General features: G+C 39.5%; 1 pseudogene; it reads left to right on the forward strand.

Moving 5' to 3' along the window:
* Positions 1-4,114, forward strand: part of LOC102485207 (coatomer subunit zeta-1-like) — a 7,103-nt pseudogene extending 2,989 nt beyond the window's left edge.
* The last annotated feature ends 9,719 nt before the right edge of the window (positions 4,115-13,833 follow it).

The following is a 13,833-nucleotide window of genomic DNA, read 5'->3' on the forward strand; positions in this document are numbered from 1 at the left end:
TCTTTAACAATTGTCTTCATTTTTATGAAAGAACACCACATGGAAATTAGACAATTGTTCTACATGTCCTCAGTGGCCAACACCACAAGGAATTTGCTTAAATGAGAACATGGAAGATTTGAGCTAGACAATTCCTAAATACAGAGCAAAGAAGAGCAGAGAAGGTCAGCAAGCTCATGTTTGACATCGGCAGGCTTGGACAAGTGGGAAAAGAAGTACCCAGTGGGTTCTGTCCAGTGGGGTTCATTTGCTATTCTAAAAGTCTTACATAATTTTTATGGTAAAATTTTAATCTACAATTGAGTACATTCTCCACACTCAATTCAGTGTCATGGATTTAAATGTTTCCTTCAGTTGTCATTCATCTGGAGTATAGAGATATGGATAAAGTCCTTCCCAGCTTCACCCACTGACCATCAGAGAAGTCAAACACTGATTGATTGCTGCACTAAGTAATAACACATTTAAACTTTCAAATTAAATCCATTATGGAGCCACTGCCTTAATGCAGTGGCTGCCCGGAAGACACTCTAGGTGAGCCAGCCTGTGGTGTGGTAACTGGGGAGACTGGCACCCACATGGCCGACTGTGCAGTTTGAATACCAACTCCAGTAGCTTGAGGAATGGACCAGATGCGTAGGTTCATGTTCAAAATTCCAAGAGAAAAAAGGAGGAGAAGAGATTGAGGTGTCATCATTTTCCCGGAGGCATGGACAGCTTTCTCACTTACCCTCTCTCCTTTTCTCCCTCTGGTAAGCACACACACCCTCTGGTAAATTGAAAAATAAATAAATAAAAATTTTAAAAATAATAAAAGGAAAGAAAATAAAAAACACTCTGGGCTCATGTCTGTAAATGCCAAAAGTCCTGATAGAATGGAAAAATCAAGAAAAAAATAATTGTAGCATGACCACACCCCATTGGGTGTGAACGAGGAAGATTGCTATGAATTGACATGGAACAATTTCCAGAAAACACTGGTAAATTATATAAAGTACAAATGATCACGTGTATACAATTATTTTTCTTATTTTCCTTCTTGTTACCTAGAAGGCTATACCTTGAAGGGACTTCTCCTGGCCACACCTAGGTATGAGTACAGAAATGACTTACGTGCCTTTTTTTTTTTTTTTTTTGAGCAAGAGAGAGATTTTTTGCTATAGGGCATGTGCACTTGCCAGAGAGAGACAGAGAGACAGAAAATGAGAAATCATCCCCCAGGGAGGATGGCCACACTGCAATTCTTTCTCCTCCATTCTCCTCTTGGGGTTTTGGGTACACACGCATGCACACTCAGCATGAGTTTCAAGCTATTAGGTCTGAAACTTGAACTACAGTCGACCATGTGGGAGTCCAGCTCCTTAACCACTACACCACCTGATGGTCCCAAATTACAAGCCATTTTACAATATAGTAATAAACAAGTCTCAGACAAATCTGGGAGAAAGAAGAGAGTGCTTTTGTTTCAGTGGAAGGCTGAGGGCCAACTGGTAAATGTAAAGTAGTGCATATTAGAGTTGAAAATCAGCATTTTACAATCATGAATGAAGACTAAAATAAGCAAATGATCAATAAGGCGCTTTCAGGATAATTTTTATAAAGAATGGAATATTACATGGACTTAAAGTATTTCTCCACAGAGAAAATAAACATAATTATGCAGTGAAGACATCAGACTACCTGACCAGGTAAACAAAACAGACATTGCTGATGAGGGACAGAAGAACACCATGAGCCCCCAGAACCAACACGCAAGATGCACTCCACATCACATAGAGAACATTTCAGCAGAGGATGTCGGAGCTAACAGTGAAGGATATTGCACACACAAAAAATACAGAATGTTCTATTTAAGAAAAGGGAAGAAGGTATTGTTTTCCCACATGTCAGGTCATACAAAACAAACTAGACATGTAGAAATGCTGTAAATTAAAGGAAATTAAAGAGACATGACTGATTTTACACTGGATCCTGTACTAAGGAAGAAGAAACTGATATAAAATATCGTTGAGTCAAATGACAAAACTATAAAATGAATGGTAGATTCAATAAAAATTGTTTCATCAATGTTAAACTCACCAAAGCCAGTAATTGCACTATGGATATCTAAGGGAATATCCCTGTTCTTGGGAAATAGACATTGAAGTGTTCAGGTCAGAGTCATGATTTATGTACCTTAGTTTCATATGGTTTTCAAGATAATTACTAAAGTAAATAGGGTAGAATATAAAAAGACATAGATCTGGATAAGTTATACAAGCATTCTTCATACTAATCATATTCTTACAACTTTTCCTTAAGCTCGAAATTACCTGCAAATTAAAAGTTAAAAAACGCAAACAAAAAAATGATTTTTCCAATTTACTCTCCTACCAATTATTGCTAAAGATGCCTCCTTCATTTCTTTCTTAAAAAATATTGTTGTTTTTTGTAATCTGCAATTTTGATTGGGAGAAATAGTATCTTAATGTACACTTATTTGCTACTTAGTGTCCATACTTGTATTGCTAATTTATATTATTATTTTCTATAAATCATCCTTTTTTATTTCCGGGCTTTATTTTCTTAAAAGACTGTAAATTCAAATAAGCTACATAGAATCATAAATTTCGTAAGCACAATCTTCCACATTTTCAAAGAAAATTAAGAATTGAGTTTTATAGGGATTCCCTTCAGTAAATTTAATAATGTTGAAGGTGTAATTTAATATAGGCAGAGGTCACTCTACAACAAGAAAAGGTACATAATTCACTTCCAGAGGAAATTCAGTTTGCACTGCCTTTTTAATTACTCATGCACTACAGGTAGATTGCCACTAGGTGGGAGTAGTGCTCAGTGCTACAGTCTAAACGCTAGAACACTTCAATCTACTATACTTTTATCAAGGAAGCAGTCATTCATTCATTTCTTCAACTGAACCTATGAGTCTCTTTTCCAGATACTGTACTAGGTTTCTGATTCTTTGCACCCACTTCCTCGTCGATTTAAAAGTATGCATTATCAGTATTTTAAGTAGAAGTCATTTCCCTTTGAAAACAATTTCAAAATGCAATATATTATTTGAACAAATCTCAGAAATACTTCAATTTTTTTAAACAAATTTGAATCCTATGATACAAAATTAATGCATTGTCTTACTATTTATTAGTAGGCAATCAGAAGTTTACTCTAATCCTGCAAACCCCATAAGAGAAGGCGCTATATTTCACCCTGAACCCTTTTAACCTGAGATTAAACTGTTTCCTCCTCATTGGACTAACCATCACTTTGTATTCTCCTGGCTTAAGAAAGAAGCCTCAGGGCCGGCAGGTGGTACGGTGCTTAAGGGCGCTGGACTCCCACAGGGTCGACTGCAGTTCGGGTCCTGAACCTGGCGGGCTATGCTCGCTCTCTCTCTCTCTCTCTCTCTCTCGCTCTGTCCCTCTCTGTTTAAATTAAAATTAAGAAAGGAAGTAAGGAAGTAAGTTAAATAAAATCTTTAAAAAAAAAAAAAAAGAAAGAAGAAAACAAGCCTCAAAACGAGAGGTGGTCTAGACGTCGGCACCAGCTGTGGGGCAAGATGGAGGCACTGATTTGGAACCCTCCCTCTATGCTGTCAAAGCCATCCTGATTCTAGACAATGATGAGATCAACTATTTGCCAAGTACTATGATGACACCTACCCCAGTGTCAAGGAGCAAAAGGCCTTTGAAAAGAACATTTTCAACAAAACTCATTGGACTGACAGTGAGATTGCCCTCTTGGAAGGCCTGACAGTGGTATACAAAAGCAGTATAGATCTCTATTTCTATGTGATTGGCAGCTCTTATGAAAATGAGCTAATGCTTTTGGCCGTCCTGAACTGCCTCTTTGACTCACTGAACCAGATGCTGAGGAAAAATGTAGAAAAGCGAGCGCTACTGGAGAACATGGAAGGGCTCTTCTTGGCTGTGGATGAAATCGTAGATGGAGGGGTGATCCTAGAGAGCGATCCTCAGCAATGGTACACTGGGTGGCATTAAGGGGTGAAGATGTCCCCCTTACAGGGCAGACAGTGTCTCAGGTGCTGCAGTCAGCCAAAGAACAGATCAAGTGGTCACTCCTTCAGTGAAGACCTCACTGTTCCTGGCTCCTCATCCCCTCAAAACTCTGCATGATGGTCATGACTTCTCACCTGGTCCCATAACTGATGCTCTCGGGGTCATCTCGGGGATCACAAGGGATCTTTAAATCTCCATCTGTCTATGGTTGTCCCCCCAACCCACCTCCACACTTCTGATTGCTTTGTAGGGCAGGGGAAGCACCCTCTTCCTTTCTGTACTGAAATTTTGCTCCCATGCTCTCCTACCGCCATGTTTTCTCCTTACCTTCTGTGCCCTTTGCTGTAGCTACACTTCACATCAAGGCTAGGGAAATAATGTGCTGAGTGTTTCCTGCCTTTGCCTCTATCCAGTTTTCATCCCAACAGCCCGTATGTCCAGCAAGGGGAAGGAGAGAGAATTCTTTTCTATAGAATGAGTGGAGGTAGGGATTGTAGGGACGGATTCAGTCTCAGCCTGTCCCACTTAACTGGCCTCAGCATTTACTCCCACTCCTTCCCTCTACCCTGGAAGATTGGGAATGGCTCATAGGGAGGGGACAGAGTAGAAGAAACAGTGATTTGAATTTTATTGGCTGGGTTTATAAAATTAATTTTCTACCCTGATCCTAGCAGATAGCTTCAAAACTGCTGTGGCCTGTGACTGTCCACTATGGGAGTGTTCATCCTGGTCTGCTACCTTAACTCTCTTTTACTTCTTGTGGGATCTTTGCCTAGTTGTCCTCTCTGTCCCCTGGAATAAAGCCAGTCATTGGCATTAAAACTCCATTCTCAGTCCTGGGAAGAAGAGTTCATGCTCAGAACTGGGAACAGAGTGGACTTTGAGACTTGGGCATCTCGTCCCTCCCACATGTATTTACTCCTCTGCCTTGGGTCTGCAGCTGCGGCTTCCTCATCCTCGCTCCACCTCAGCCTTCCATCCAAGCAGTAGGTCTGGGCTCCTCCCCTCCCTAGGGTACAGAAAAAGGTGCCTTCTTCATGAAACCTTTGGGATTTGGATTTCCCCAGGAGATGGAGGATGGAACAATCCACTCTAGGGTCTAATCTTTCCCCTTGACCCAAAACTTCCTTCCCACAAAAATGTCTTAAAAATCCTTCCTGAGATTTAAATATTCTGCCCTACCCACCAACTGCCAATTCTCCAGCACTGAAGTGGGGTGGATAACTGAACATATCTGAAGGGGCATCTTTGTGTAAGACATACGCATGGAGTCAGGAGAGAGCCATCTTCGTGTACCTGCTCTGTGCAAAGAAGAATAGAACAGATTTCTATTAAAAAAAATAAAATAGAGGTGGTCTACAGTCTCTTTTGGTTTCCCTAAGGCTGGCTGCCTCACAGACCTCAACTCTGCTTCCAGATAACAAGGCACTAAAAATATAAGAAGGGCATTTATGGACACAGAAGTGATCCTTCTTTCTTCCTAAAATAGTATCTTTTTCTCACTCTAAAGGAGACATTTATTTACTTATTACATAAAGAGCTTAATTATCTTTATGAAAATTGACTTTTCCCATCAAAAATATTTTCATTTGGGCCAGACAGTGGTACAGTGATAAAATTCAGTACTCTGCAATTCAGTTCCACATGCGAGCATTTACTCCCACTCCTTCCCTCTACCCTGGAAGATTGGGAATGGCTCATAGGGAGGGGACAGAGTAGAAGAAACAGTGATTTGAATTTTATTGGCTGGGTTTATAAAATTAATTTTCTACCCTGATCCTAGCAGATAGCTTCAAAACTGCTGTGGCCTGTGACTGTCCACTATGGGAGTGTTCATCCTGGTCTGCTACCTTAACTCTCTTTTACTTCTTGTGGGATCTTTGCCTAGTTGTCCTCTCTGTCCCCTGGAATAAAGCCAGTCATTGGCATTAAAACTCCATTCTCAGTCCTGGGAAGAAGAGTTCATGCTCAGAACTGGGAACAGAGTGGACTTTGAGACTTGGGCATCTCGTCCCTCCCACATGTATTTACTCCTCTGCCTTGGGTCTGCAGCTGCGGCTTCCCAGTCCTTGCTCCGCCTCAGCCTTCCATCCAAGCTGTAGGTCTGGGCTCCTCCCCTCCCTAGGGTGCAGAGAGAGGTGCCTTCTTCATGAAACCTTTGGGACTTGGATTTCCCCAGGAGATGGAGGATGGAACAATCTACTCTAGGGTCTAATCTTTCCCCTTGACCCAAAACTTCCTCCCCACAAAAATGTCTTAAAAATCCTTCCTGAGATTTAAATATTCTGCCCTACCCACCAACTGCCAATTCTCCAGCACTGAAGTGGGGTGGATAACTGAACATATCTGAAGGGGCATCTTTGTGTAAGACATACGCATGGAGTCAGGAGAGAGCCATCTTCGTGTACCTGCTCTGTGCAAAGAAGAATAGAACAGATTTCTATTAAAAAAAATAAAATAGAGGTGGTCTACAGTCTCTTTTGGTTTCCCTAAGGCTGGCTGCCTCACAGACCTCAACTCTGCTTCCAGATAACAAGGCACTAAAAATATAAGAAGGGCATTTATGGACACAGAAGTGATCCTTCTTTCTTCCTAAAATAGTATCTTTTTCTCACTCTAAAGGAGACATTTATTTACTTATTACATAAAGAGCTTAATTATCTTTATGAAAATTGACTTTTCCCATCAAAAATATTTTCATTTGGGCCAGACAGTGGTACAGTGATAAAATTCAGTACTCTGCAATTCAGTTCCACATGCGAGGGTTCCTGGTTCAAGTCCAGAGACCTTCCTATGTACATTGGGGACATGGGCACACACTTGCCCATCCATGATATGTGGATGGCTGAGAATGGGGGTAGATCATTGTGTCAAGACCCTATTAGGGGAGCCGGCAGGTGGCATGGTGGGTAAGGGTGCTGGACTCCTACATGGCTGACTGTGGTTCAAGTCCCAGACCTGGTGGCTTTCTCTCTCTCTCTCTCTCTCTCTCTCTCTCTCACACACACACACACACACACACACACACACACACACACACCACTGTTCCTCTTTGGTCAAATTGAAATAAATAAATAAAGTTAAATAAACTCATTTTTGAGAGGTTTTTGCTATAGGGCGCGTGCACCAGACAGACAGAGAGAGAGATAGACAGAAAGCAAGAAATCACCCCCCGGGGAGATGGCCACACCACAATCCCTTCTCCTCCATTCACCTCTTGGAATCTTGGGCATGCATGCACACTTGCCCAGTGTGAGTTTAAGCCACCAGGTCTGGAACTCGAACCATGGTCGACTACATGGGAGTTCAGCGACATAGCCATTACACTAACTGCTGGTCCAAATAAAATATTTTTTTTTAAAAAAGACCCTATCGGGGATCCTCTGTCTCTGTCTCTTTCTCTCTTACTCATGGAAGAAGTAAATAAATAAATAAATTTTAAAAACACTTTTCATTTAAAAACAAATAATTTTCTTAATAAAGTAATAGAACTAGTACTTGCCATACATAGCAACAGGACACTTTGAGACTAGATTTTTTTAAAAATTAACACTTTTAAACCATTCATGTGAATAACAGAAAGCCAGAGTGTCAAAAAAAAATCTCATTATAACATGTGTCATCCAAATTTTAATATAGTAAATATACCAAGAAAATGTCATGAGGCATTAGTCTAATGTAAATACAGTACCTATTTTCAATTAGCAAACCATAAGCCATCTGACTTTCCTTACTGGGAGATTTCCTTTTTAAAATTATTCACTCACCACATGGCTTCAACTCAGATTTACTATTTTCTGTTTTGTACAATAAACCTGCCTATCTTTCAATGATAATGAGCTCTCAAGACATATGATTTCGTTCACCCATTTCTGCTCCTCCATGTCATTTTCCCTCCCCATCTTTGCTCCCATATCCATATCCCTCTTACCACCTAAGCCTCTACCCTTGGTTTTTTCTCCTCAACCCTCTGCCGTGCCTGAAGCAAAGACCTCATTATCTCAGCCCCAAACATTCCCTTCCTTGTCCCACAAACCTGATTTAACTTCACAGAAATCCTGTGCTATTAGGGAAAAAGCTTCAGATATTCCTTTATTAAGAAATAAATCAGGGAACAGTGGATGGTGCAAATGGTTACATATCAGGATTCCCACACAGTTGGCCACAGTTTGAGAGCCAGACTCAGCAGCTTAAAACTCACGCCAGGTGTATGTGTGTGCCTGCCCAAAATCCTGAGAGGAGAATGGAAGAAAAGGGATTGTGGGCATGGCTATTCCCCTTGAGGGATGATTTCTCACTTTCTATCTTTCTGTCTCTCTCTGTCTCTCTGTCTCTCCAGTGAGCACATGCACCCTATAGCAAAAATCTCTTTAAAAAAAGAAAGAAAAGAAAGGAAAGAAAGAAAGCAAGAAAGAAAAGAAAGTCCAAGGGCCAGCAGGTGGTATTGTGGTTGAGACGCTGGACTTCCACATGGCCAACCAGAGTTTGAGTCTGGACTGGACCCTAAGACTTGAAAATCACACTGAGAGTGTATGCATGTGTGCTCCAAATCCCAAGAGACTGGAGGAGAAGAGATTGCAGTGTGGCTACCCCCACTGAGGGGTGATTGCTCACTCATTGTATCTCTCCAGCAAGCACACGCATCCTATGGCAAAGAAAAAAAAACTTAAAAAAAAAAAAAAAAGAAAGTCCAGATTCCTTGAAAGAACATAACATTTTTTTGTTTTCTGATCTCAACCTTTTTCTGAATATCTCCCACTTGTACTTTACACTCCAGGAATTCTTAGTTAACTCGAGTTCTCTAACCACACCATTTGTCCTTTCACTTCTCTGAGTCTCTGCATTAATTAAATTCTTCTTTGCCTGGAATGCTTTTGACCTCCTACTCTTTGGCCTTTTTCCAAACTTCTATTCATTCTTCAAAATCGAATTCATGTTCTGCTTCCTCCCTGAGGCTTTCTTACCATCCAGACCCAATTTTTCTCCCTTTTGTTTTTTTGTTATCTTTAATATCGTACCATTACTAGCAATAAAATATTTACATATGAAATAAGCCCTACCATTTCTTTAATTATACCTTAAGCCTAGGAACAAAGAAATGATAGAAATGTACCAAACTTCAATTCTTATCATTCTTTTAGTAATATCAAGCCCGTAGAAAAAAAAATTCTATACCTATTTTTTTCAATTGCCAGAAGGCACTCTCCAGAGAACAAGAGAAAGCACCACCCAATGAGGCATGATCTTGCCATATTTTCCTCATTTCCCATCAGGATTTAAGGCACATACACAGCACACCTGGCAAGGGCTAAGATTTAAGCCACAGTTGGTCATGTCAGATCCAGCTTTCTAGAAACAGGACTTAACAGTTGTGCTACAAGACTGTCCTAATATTTTCAAAGTTGTTTATAAAAATGTTGTCAAAAGAGCTTCATACAAATGCTTTCTGATCAATTCAGAGTATTTAGAAAATAGAGTATTTAGTGAAAATGTTGATTAGAGTGCTTATTTCAACATAATATTAAAATTATGTCCAAAATTCAATCGTCATATGAAAAATATGTAAAAAATAAAAATAAAAAAATTTTAAAGGCTCTATTTTTTCCTAAACCTGCTATGCTTCTAATTATTTCAAACATTAATACAGGATATCTTATGATGGAAAGATTCTGTTCAAGGGTTTAGCACTTTCTATTCATATACAAAAATGCAAAAAGAATATGGAATGAACATATGCTTATGTGCCACCAGCTTAAAATGAAACATTATCAGTGGAACAGGAATCCCCTTCCACCCCACACTGGGCCCTTTCATTCATCACACTCCTCTTTCCTGTAGAAATGACCACTATGCTGAAATAGTTTGTTCTCTTGCATGTTTTTTCATTGTCATTATTTTATTGAAGTTGACCAGAGAAAGACAGAGAGAGAGAAGGAAGGTGAGAAAGCAAGCCACCAGGTCTAGGACTTGAACCACGGTCAGCCATGTGGGAAACTAACCACCTCAACCACCACACCACCTGCCAGCTGCTCCCACGCATTTTTTTTGTTGTTTTACTGTGTGTGTGTGTGCGTGTGTGTGTGTGTTGAGCACCCCTGATCTGAAATTCTGAAACCCAAAATGTTCCAAAATCCAAAACTTTTTTAAAATTTGTATTCATTTTATTATTATTTTTTTAAATTTGCTATAGTGCATGTGTGCTCACCAAAGAGAGACAAAGGAGGGGGAAGGGAATGAGAAAGCAAGCCACCATGTCTAGGACTCAAGCTGTGATCGGACACACAGAAGTCCAGTGCCCTAACCACCATGACACCTGCTGGCCCAATACAAAACACTAACATGATACCACTAGTGGAAAATTCCATATCTGATCTCATATGATGGGTCTCAGTCTGAAAAACATTCTTTAAAATTACTGTCAGGCTGTGTGTATAAGGTGTACGTGAAATGTAAATGAATTTCATGTTTAAATTTGGATCCCATCCCCAAGATATCTCATTATATATATGAAAATATTCCAGAACTTGAAAACAATCTATAATACAAACCCCTCTGGTTCCAAGCATTTTGGATAAAGAATGCTCATCCAGAACACATATGTATGATTTTTACATGAACATACGGCTATAGCAAATAACTAAACACTCTTACTAACGCTGCTTTTTTGAGGCTACTTTTGAATCACTTTTAAAATGAAAAGTGAAAGAATCCCAAGTACCTAGCATAGTTCTAGACTTTGCAGTACTATTGTAGATGGAAGGCACTTGGATCTTACATGAGCCCGAACACAGCAATACATGCTGTGTTCATTTAAGCCGCCGCCTTCTCAGCACTTCCTGCAAACAGGCACTCTGCTAGGTATCAGGAAAAGAGAAGGAACAGACATAGCTGCCAGTCTCAGGAGCTCAGAGTATGAGAGAACATACGTAAACATGAAATTATAATATAACAGGCTGCGATAAGGTCGCAGTTAAAGATTAAAGGTGGATAGTGAAGGAGAAAGAGAACCAGAATGCAACATGAAAAGCTCTCTGAAGAAGGCCAAATTTGAGTGGAGTCCCTAAAAGTTAGAAATTTTCCAGCTTAGGCCAGCAGGCGGTGTCGTGGTTGAGGTACTGGACTCCCACATGGCCCTTTGCAGTTTAAGTCCTGGACTAGGCGGCTTGCCTTCTCACTTTCCCTCTCTCTGTCTCTCTCTCTGTCTCTCTCTCTCTCTCTCTCTCTGTCTGTCTCTGGTGAGCCTACGTGCCCTCTAGCAAATTAAAGAAGAAAAGTAATGATGATAGTAAAATTAAGTAAACAATTATTTAAAAGAAAAGAAAGAAAATATCCAGATGTAATAAAGAAGAATCCTATAAAGGAGATTGACTAAGGTCATCATGAAATCCGACAGACTTTCTAATAGAAATTCAAAATTATTTCATTAACATGGCTGAAGTTTGCTATCTTTCTAATTTTCTGAACTGAAGAAACCTTCAGTTTTTCCTCATTTTTAGATTCATTAGATTTTTACCCATTAGAACCCATTCATCTTCCTCCTCAGATGTCTATATATAAATTAGTCTAGCACATTTTAAGTATTTATTTATTTACTTATTTATTTTTGGAGAGGTTTTCGCTATAGGGCGCGTGCACTCACCAGACAGAGAGACAGAGAGACAGAAAGCAAGAAATCACCCCCCCAGGGGGGATGGTCATGCCGCAATCCCTTCTCCTCCATTCTCCTCTCAGGATTTTGGGCATGCACGCACACGCGCCTGGTGTGAGTTTTAAGCCACCAGGTCCAGGACACAAACCATGGTCGACTACGTGGGAGTCCAGTGACATAGCCATTACGCTAACTGCTGGTTCCCCATTTTAAATATTTAAAGTACTCTATCTATGATGGGGAACATAAAACACACAATTGGTCTTGTAAGCAGTATAAAGTATTTAAATTATTCAGAAATCCACCAGCTGTCAATAATACAGCCTATAACAATGGAAACGGTGGCACAGAAGACCATCCTAATGAAAAGATCTATACTTCTCTAGAATTGGGCCTAGTTTGCAGCCTTTCTCTGAGATACAGAACTAGTTTAGACTACAATAAGGAGGCTTAACCGGCATGAGGTCTCTGGCCTAGCCCTCATTACAGAAGCCCCAGTATAGTGTGGGAACCTGTGTCTGGTCCTGAGCTTGGGATCATCAGACAGCTCTAAAGGAAAGTTGGGTATCTAGTGGCCTTCCAAACCAAAAGTAGTCCAGGCTGAATCCACTCCACCCTTTAACACACCACCCTTTAGAACTGTACTTCTCTCCAGGTTATTCTGACTTACAAACCAAGAAGTCAGACTAATTAATCAGACTATAGCATTCACTTCACTTGCAAATTCCAAAATGTTTTTAATTGTCCTTAGTATATTTTTTTCTTATATAGATTATAATGATTCCATCTCCTAGAATCAGAAAATATAATCAGATCGTAAGACCAGCTTACTGAGAGAAAGTTCAGTAGTACTCCTACGTTTACAATCATGGGAGAAAATACTAGGTTGTTGGAAAAGTTGTGATGTATTTTTCTGTTTTCTATGCAAAAATGCATCATGACTTTCCTAACAATCCAATATAACTCCCCTCAAACCACTGATCAAAGATCCATTGATGAATAGGTTTATGTTTCTACAGCAGTGAATAAAGTCAAAACTACAAATCCCTGCCTCCATTCCCAACTCTTTAAACCCTTCTTCATACTGTGGAATTATAGTCCTCTTTATAAAAGTTAAAAATGGGGCCAGCTGGTGGCATGGTGGTTAAAGGCACTGGACTCCCACATGGCCGACCATGGTTCAAGTCCTAGACCTGGTGGCTTGCTTTCTCACTTTCTCTCTCTCTCCCTCACCCTCTCTCTGTGATCCAACTGGAAAATAATAATAAATAAAGTTAAATAAAATAATTTTTTTAAAAGTTAAGAATGATCTATCAGTTCTATCTCATTCTTCAAATCCTTCAGTATTTCCCCATTGTCCTTAAACTCATGTCCAAGTTCCATTACATAGTTACAAACCTTTTCAAAATCTCGCCTCTCCTTAGTATTCCAGCTTCTTCGCTCTCCACTCATAACATACTTATCACTGCAGCCTTGCTACATTTTCCTCCAGTACCATGCTTATTCCAGCCTCTTGAGTTTTTGTAAAACCTAACCTCTGTCATAAAAGTGCTTCCTAACTTTCCATCTTTCAAAATCTAACTTGGATCATTCCTTCTATCTTGCCAGTAGTAATCACTCTGTCATCTGCTATATCCCACATATTCTATTATTGCATTTGCTGTTTCGAAATACAACTAAGGTACATTCACATCTCCCATACTTGATTATAGTTCCTTTAAGACAGGAATTAAAAGTTACATCTTCTTACCCTTGTGAAATACAATAATAGTATCCAGAGTATAACATCTGACCCATAGTAGGACCTCTATGTCAACTGAATTAAACTGAAAATGCTATTTTATAACCAGTCAACTGAAAAATCTCTTCTATGAGTAATTATGTTAACAGTTTAGTTCTATTTCTGGCCAGTTTGGTTCTTTTTCACAAAAAGAAGCAAATGTTTTCCTGATTTGCACTTACATTGCCATTAAAGCACTCAATACTACCAATGATGAGAATGGCTACACTTAATATTGCTCTATCCAGATTCTGAGTTATAATTTATAATTTTTATTTGATATAATGGAAATAATAATTAATAATGCACATTATCACTAATATATACTGCTTCTGTCATTAGACGTGCTTTTATATGATTATCTAATTCAATCACCAAAGGACTCT

The sequence above is a fragment of the Tupaia chinensis genome, unplaced genomic scaffold (genome assembly GCF_000334495.1).
Source record: "Tupaia chinensis unplaced genomic scaffold, TupChi_1.0 Scaffold000478_3, whole genome shotgun sequence".
Taxonomy (NCBI): Eukaryota; Metazoa; Chordata; class Mammalia; order Scandentia; family Tupaiidae; genus Tupaia; species Tupaia belangeri.